Raw genomic sequence first — 8,472 nt, 5'->3', positions numbered from 1 at the left:
TTATCACATTACATGATATCACGCTGTTCACACACTGTCACGTATACGGTTTAATCAATTATATGGTATCTTAGTCCGCCTTATCACATTACGTGATATCAGGCTGTTCACATGCTGTCACGTATACGGTTTAATCAATTATATGGTATCTTAGTCCGCCTTATCACATTACATGATATCAGGCTGTTCACACACTGTCACGTATTCGGTTTAATCAATTATATGGTATCTTAGTCCGCCTTATCACATTACATGATATCAGGCTGTTCACACGCTGTCACGTATACGGTTTAATCAATTATATGGTATCTTAGTCCGCCTTATCACATTACATGATATCAGGCTGTTCACACACTGTCACGTATACGGTTTAATCAATTATATGGTATCTTAGTCCGCCTTATCACATTACATGATATCAGGCTGTTCACACACTGTCACGTATTCGGTTTAATAAATTATATGGTATCTTAGTCCGCCTTATCACATTACATGATATCACGCTGTTCACACACTGTCACGTATACGGTATACATCAATAATATGGTATCTTAGTCTGCCTTATCACATTACATGATATCAGGCTGTTCACACGCTGTCACGTATACGGTATACATCAATTATATGGTATCTTAGTCCGCCTTATCAAAATTATATGACATTACTCTGGCCACACACTGTCACGTATACGGTATACATCAATAATATGGTATCTTAGTCCGCCTTATCACATTACATGATATCAGGCTGTTCACACGCTGTCACGTATACGGTATACATCAATTATATGGTATCTTAGTCCGCCTTATCACATTACATGATATCAGGCTGTTCACACGCTGTCACGTATACGGTTTAATCAATTATATGGTATCTTAGTCCGCCTTATCACATTACATGATATCAGGCTGTTCACACGCTGTCACGTATACGGTATACATCAATTATATGGTACCTTAGTCCGCCTTATCACATTACATGATATCAGGCTGTTCACACGCTGTCATGTATACGGTTTAATCAATTATATGGTATCTTAGTCCGCCTTATCACATTACATGATATCAGGCTGTTCACACACTGTCAAGTATACGGTATACATCAATAATATGGTATCTTAGTCCGCCTTATCACATTACGTGATATTTCACTGGTCACATACTGTCATGTATACGGTATACATCAATTATATGGTATCTTAGTCCGCCTTATCACATTACATGATATCAGGCTGTTCACACACTGTCATGTATACGGTTTAATCAATTATATGGTATCTTAGTCCGCCTTATCACATTACATGATATCAGGCTGTTCACAAACTGTCATGTATACGGTATACATCAATTATATGGTATCTTAGTCCGCCTTATCACATTACATGATATCAGGCTGTTCACACGCTGTCACGTATACGGTATACATCAATTATATAGTATCTTAGTCCGCCTTATCACATTACATGATATCAGGCTGTTCACACACTGTCATGTATACGGTTTAATCAATTATATGGTATCTTAGTCCGCCTTATCACATTACATGATATCACGCTGTTCACACACTGTCACGTATACGGTATACATCAATAATATGGTATCTTAGTCTGCCTTATCACATTACATGATATCAGGCTGTTCACACGCTGTCACGTATACGGTATACATCAATTATATGGTATCTTAGTCCGCCTTATCAAAATTATATGACATTACTCTGGCCACACACTGTCACGTATACGGTATACATCAATAATATGGTATCTTAGTCCGCCTTATCACATTACATGATATCAGGCTGTTCACACGCTGTCACGTATACGGTATACATCAATTATATGGTATCTTAGTCCGCCTTATCACATTACATGATATCAGGCTGTTCACACGCTGTCACGTATACGGTTTAATCAATTATATGGTATCTTAGTCCGCCTTATCACATTACATGATATCAGGCTGTTCACACGCTGTCACGTATACGGTATACATCAATTATATGGTACCTTAGTCCGCCTTATCACATTACATGATATCAGGCTGTTCACACGCTGTCATGTATACGGTTTAATCAATTATATGGTATCTTAGTCCGCCTTATCACATTACATGATATCAGGCTGTTCACACACTGTCAAGTATACGGTATACATCAATAATATGGTATCTTAGTCCGCCTTATCACATTACGTGATATTTCACTGGTCACATACTGTCATGTATACGGTATACATCAATTATATGGTATCTTAGTCCGCCTTATCACATTACATGATATCAGGCTGTTCACACACTGTCATGTATACGGTTTAATCAATTATATGGTATCTTAGTCCGCCTTATCACATTACATGATATCAGGCTGTTCACAAACTGTCATGTATACGGTATACATCAATTATATGGTATCTTAGTCCGCCTTATCACATTACATGATATCAGGCTGTTCACACGCTGTCACGTATACGGTATACATCAATTATATAGTATCTTAGTCCGCCTTATCACATTACATGATATCAGGCTGTTCACACACTGTCATGTATACGGTTTAATCAATTATATGGTATCTTAGTCCGCCTTATCACATTACGTGATATTTCACTGGTCACATACTGTCATGTATACGGTATACATCAATTATATGGTATCTTAGTCCGCCTTATCACATTACATGATATCAGGCTGTTCACACACTGTCATGTATACGGTTTAATCAATTATATGGTATCTTAGTCCGCCTTATCACATTACATGATATCAGGCTGTTCACAAACTGTCATGTATACGGTATATATCAATTATATGGTATCTTAGTCCGCCTTATCACATTACATGATATCAGGCTGTTCACACGCTGTCACGTATACGGTAAACATCAATTATATAGTATCTTAGTCCGCCTTATCACATTACATGATATCAGGCTGTTCACACACTGTCATGTATACGGTTTAATCAATTATATGGTATCTTAGTCCGCCTTATCACATTACGTGATATTTCACTGGTCACATACTGTCATGTATACGGTATACATCAATTATATGGTATCTTAGTCCGCCTTATCACATTACATGATATCAGGCTGTTCACACACTGTCATGTATACGGTTTAATCAATTATATGGTATCTTAGTCCGCCTTATCACATTACATGATATCAGGCTGTTCACACACTGTCATGTATACGGTTTAATCAATTATATGGTATCTTAGTCCGCCTTATCACATTACGTGATATTTCACTGGTCACATACTGTCATGTATACGGTATACATCAATTATATGGTATCTTAGTCCGCCTTATCACATTACGTGATATCAGGCTGTTCACACACTGTCATGTATACGGTTTAATCAATTATATGGTATCTTATTCCGCCTTATCACATTACATGATATCACGCTGTTCACACACTGTCATGTATACGGTTTAATCAATTATATGGTATCTTAGTCCGCCTTATCACATTACATGATATCAGGCTGTTCACACACTGTCATGTATACGGTATACATCAATAATATGGTATCTTAGTCCGCCTTATCACATTACGTGATATTTCACTGGTCACATACTGTCATGTATACGGTATACATCAATTATATGGTATCTTAGTCCGCCTTATCACATTACATGATATCAGGCTGTTCACACACTGTCATGTATACGGTTTAATCAATTATATGGTATCTTAGTCCGCCTTATCACATTACATGATATCACGCTGTTCACACACTGTCACGTATACGGTATACATCAATTATATGGTATCTTAGTCCGCCTTATCACATTACGTGATATCAGGCTGTTCACATGCTGTCATGTATACGGTTTAATCAATTATATGGTATCTTAGTCCGCCTTATCACATTACATGATATCAGGCTGTTCACACACTGTCACGTATTCGGTTTAATCAATTATATGGTATCTTAGTCCGCCTTATCACATTACATGATATCAGGCTGTTCACACGCTGTCACGTATACGGTTTAATCAATTATATGGTATCTTAGTCCGCCTTATCACATTACATGATATCAGGCTGTTCACACACTGTCACGTATACGGTTTAATCAATTATATGGTATCTTAGTCCGCCTTATCACATTACATGATATCAGGCTGTTCACACACTGTCACGTATTCGGTTTAATCAATTATATGGTATCTTAGTCCGCCTTATCACATTACATGATATCACGCTGTTCACACACTGTCAAGTATACGGTATACATCAATAATATGGTATCTTAGTCTGCCTTATCACATTACATGATATCAGGCTGTTCACACGCTGTCACGTATACGGTATACATCAATTATATGGTATCTTAGTCCGCCTTATCAAAATTATATGACATAACTCTGGCCACACACTGTCACGTATACGGTATACATCAATAATATGGTATCTTAGTCCGCCTTATCACATTACATGATATCAGGCTGTTCACACGCTGTCACGTATACGGTATACATCAATTATATGGTATCTTAGTCCGCCTTATCACATTACATGATATCAGGCTGTTCACACGCTGTCACGTATACGGTTTAATCAATTATATGGTATCTTAGTCCGCCTTATCACATTACATGATATCAGGCTGTTCACACGCTGTCACGTATACGGTATACATCAATTATATGGTACCTTAGTCCGCCTTATCACATTACATGATATCAGGCTGTTCACACGCTGTCATGTATACGGTTTAATCAATTATATGGTATCTTAGTCCGCCTTATCACATTACATGATATCAGGCTGTTCACACACTGTCAAGTATACGGTATACATCAATAATATGGTATCTTAGTCCGCCTTATCACATTACGTGATATTTCACTGGTCACATACTGTCATGTATACGGTATACATCAATTATATGGTATCTTAGTCCGCCTTATCACATTACATGATATCAGGCTGTTCACACACTGTCATGTATACGGTTTAATCAATTATATGGTATCTTAGTCCGCCTTATCACATTACATGATATCAGGCTGTTCACAAACTGTCATGTATACGGTATACATCAATTATATGGTATCTTAGTCCGCCTTATCACATTACATGATATCAGGCTGTTCACACGCTGTCATGTATACGGTTTAATCAATTATATGGTATCTTAGTCCGCCTTATCACATTACATGATATCAGGCTGTTCACACACTGTCAAGTATACGGTATACATCAATAATATGGTATCTTAGTCCGCCTTATCACATTACGTGATATTTCACTGGTCACATACTGTCATGTATACGGTATACATCAATTATATGGTATCTTAGTCCGCCTTATCACATTACATGATATCAGGCTGTTCACACACTGTCATGTATACGGTTTAATCAATTATATGGTATCTTAGTCCGCCTTATCACATTACATGATATCAGGCTGTTCACAAACTGTCATGTATACGGTATACATCAATTATATGGTATCTTAGTCCGCCTTATCACATTACATGATATCAGGCTGTTCACACGCTGTCACGTATACGGTATACATCAATTATATAGTATCTTAGTCCGCCTTATCACATTACATGATATCAGGCTGTTCACACGCTGTCACGTATACGGTATACATCAATTATATAGTATCTTAGTCCGCCTTATCACATTACATGATATCAGGCTGTTCACACACTGTCATGTATACGGTTTAATCAATTATATGGTATCTTAGTCCGCCTTATCACATTACGTGATATTTCATTGGTGACATACTGTCAAGTATACGGTATACATCAATAATATGGTATCTTAGTCTGCCTTATCACATTACATGATATCAGGCTGTTCACACGCTGTCACGTATACGGTATACATCAATTATATGGTATCTTAGTCCGCCTTATCAAAATTATATGACATAACTCTGGCCACACACTGTCACGTATACGGTATACATCAATAATATGGTATCTTAGTCCGCCTTATCACATTACATGATATCAGGCTGTTCACACGCTGTCACGTATACGGTATACATCAATTATATGGTATCTTAGTCCGCCTTATCACATTACATGATATCAGGCTGTTCACACGCTGTCACGTATACGGTTTAATCAATTATATGGTATCTTAGTCCGCCTTATCACATTACATGATATCAGGCTGTTCACACGCTGTCACGTATACGGTATACATCAATTATATGGTACCTTAGTCCGCCTTATCACATTACATGATATCAGGCTGTTCACACGCTGTCATGTATACGGTTTAATCAATTATATGGTATCTTAGTCCGCCTTATCACATTACATGATATCAGGCTGTTCACACACTGTCAAGTATACGGTATACATCAATAATATGGTATCTTAGTCCGCCTTATCACATTACGTGATATTTCACTGGTCACATACTGTCATGTATACGGTATACATCAATTATATGGTATCTTAGTCCGCCTTATCACATTACATGATATCAGGCTGTTCACACACTGTCATGTATACGGTTTAATCAATTATATGGTATCTTAGTCCGCCTTATCACATTACATGATATCAGGCTGTTCACAAACTGTCATGTATACGGTATACATCAATTATATGGTATCTTAGTCCGCCTTATCACATTACATGATATCAGGCTGTTCACACGCTGTCATGTATACGGTTTAATCAATTATATAGTATCTTAGTCCGCCTTATCACATTACATGATATCAGGCTGTTCACACACTGTCAAGTATACGGTATACATCAATAATATGGTATCTTAGTCCGCCTTATCACATTACGTGATATTTCACTGGTCACATACTGTCATGTATACGGTATACATCAATTATATGGTATCTTAGTCCGCCTTATCACATTACATGATATCAGGCTGTTCACACACTGTCATGTATACGGTTTAATCAATTATATGGTATCTTAGTCCGCCTTATCACATTACATGATATCAGGCTGTTCACAAACTGTCATGTATACGGTATACATCAATTATATGGTATCTTAGTCCGCCTTATCACATTACATGATATCAGGCTGTTCACACGCTGTCACGTATACGGTATACATCAATTATATAGTATCTTAGTCCGCCTTATCACATTACATGATATCAGGCTGTTCACACGCTGTCACGTATACGGTATACATCAATTATATAGTATCTTAGTCCGCCTTATCACATTACATGATATCAGGCTGTTCACACACTGTCATGTATACGGTTTAATCAATTATATGGTATCTTAGTCCGCCTTATCACATTACGTGATATTTCATTGGTCACATACTGTCATGTATACGGTATACATCAATTATATGGTATCTTAGTCCGCCTTATCACATTACATGATATCAGGCTGTTCACACACTGTCATGTATACGGTTTAATCAATTATATGGTATCTTAGTCCGCCTTATCACATTACATGATATCAGGCTGTTCACACACTGTCATGTATACGGTTTAATCAATTATATGGTATCTTAGTCCGCCTTATCACATTACGTGATATTTCACTGGTCACATACTGTCATGTATACGGTATACATCAATTATATGGTATCTTAGTCCGCCTTATCACATTACATGATATCAGGCTGTTCACACACTGTCATGTATACGGTTTAATCAATTATATGGTATCTTATTCCGCCTTATCACATTACATGATATCAGGCTGTTCACAAACTGTCATGTATACGGTTTAATCAATTATATGGTATCTTAGTCCGCCTTATCACATTACATGATATCAGGCTGTTCACACACTGTCATGTATACGGTATACATCAATAATATGGTATCTTAGTCCGCCTTATCACATTACGTGATATTTCACTGGTCACATACTGTCATGTATACGGTTTAATCAATTATATGGTATCTTAGTCCGCCTTATCACATTACGTGATACTTCACTGGTCACATACTGTCATGTATACGGTATACATCAATTATATGGTATCTTAGTCCGCCTTATCACATTACATGATATCAGGCTGTTCACACACTGTCATGTATACGGTTTAATCAATTATATGGTATCTTAGTCCGCCTTATCACATTACGTGATATTTCACTGGTCACATACTGTCATGTATACGGTATACATCAATTATATGGTATCATATTCCGCCTTTTCACACACTACATGATATATTAACACTTGCACTGAAAGTCACATTACAACAGCACAGTCATAGTCGTAAATCTATAATCGCCCTTACGGTACAGGGGAGACTACTCCGTCAGGTCCAGGTACGCTACACATCTCAGCCGTGAGCTGGGAGAGGTTCACTGTCGGGGCAAGCACAGTACAAGGGAGACTACTCCTGCAGTCACACTCTACTGGGATGTAGCGATCCTGGGCTGGTGTGGTGCCTCTAGGCCTTCCTGTACGGGGACGGTCATTTGTTGTGCCTGTTTCGTTGTAGCGAGCAGCAAGCCGTGATATTGTGCTTTGGCTAA

Source organism: Haliotis rufescens, unplaced genomic scaffold (assembly GCF_023055435.1).
Source record: "Haliotis rufescens isolate VD_foot unplaced genomic scaffold, xgHalRufe1.0.p SCAF_6, whole genome shotgun sequence".
NCBI lineage: Eukaryota > Metazoa > Mollusca > Gastropoda > Lepetellida > Haliotidae > Haliotis > Haliotis rufescens.
The sequence above is the reverse complement of the archived record's forward strand: the minus strand, read 5'-3'. Positions refer to the sequence as shown.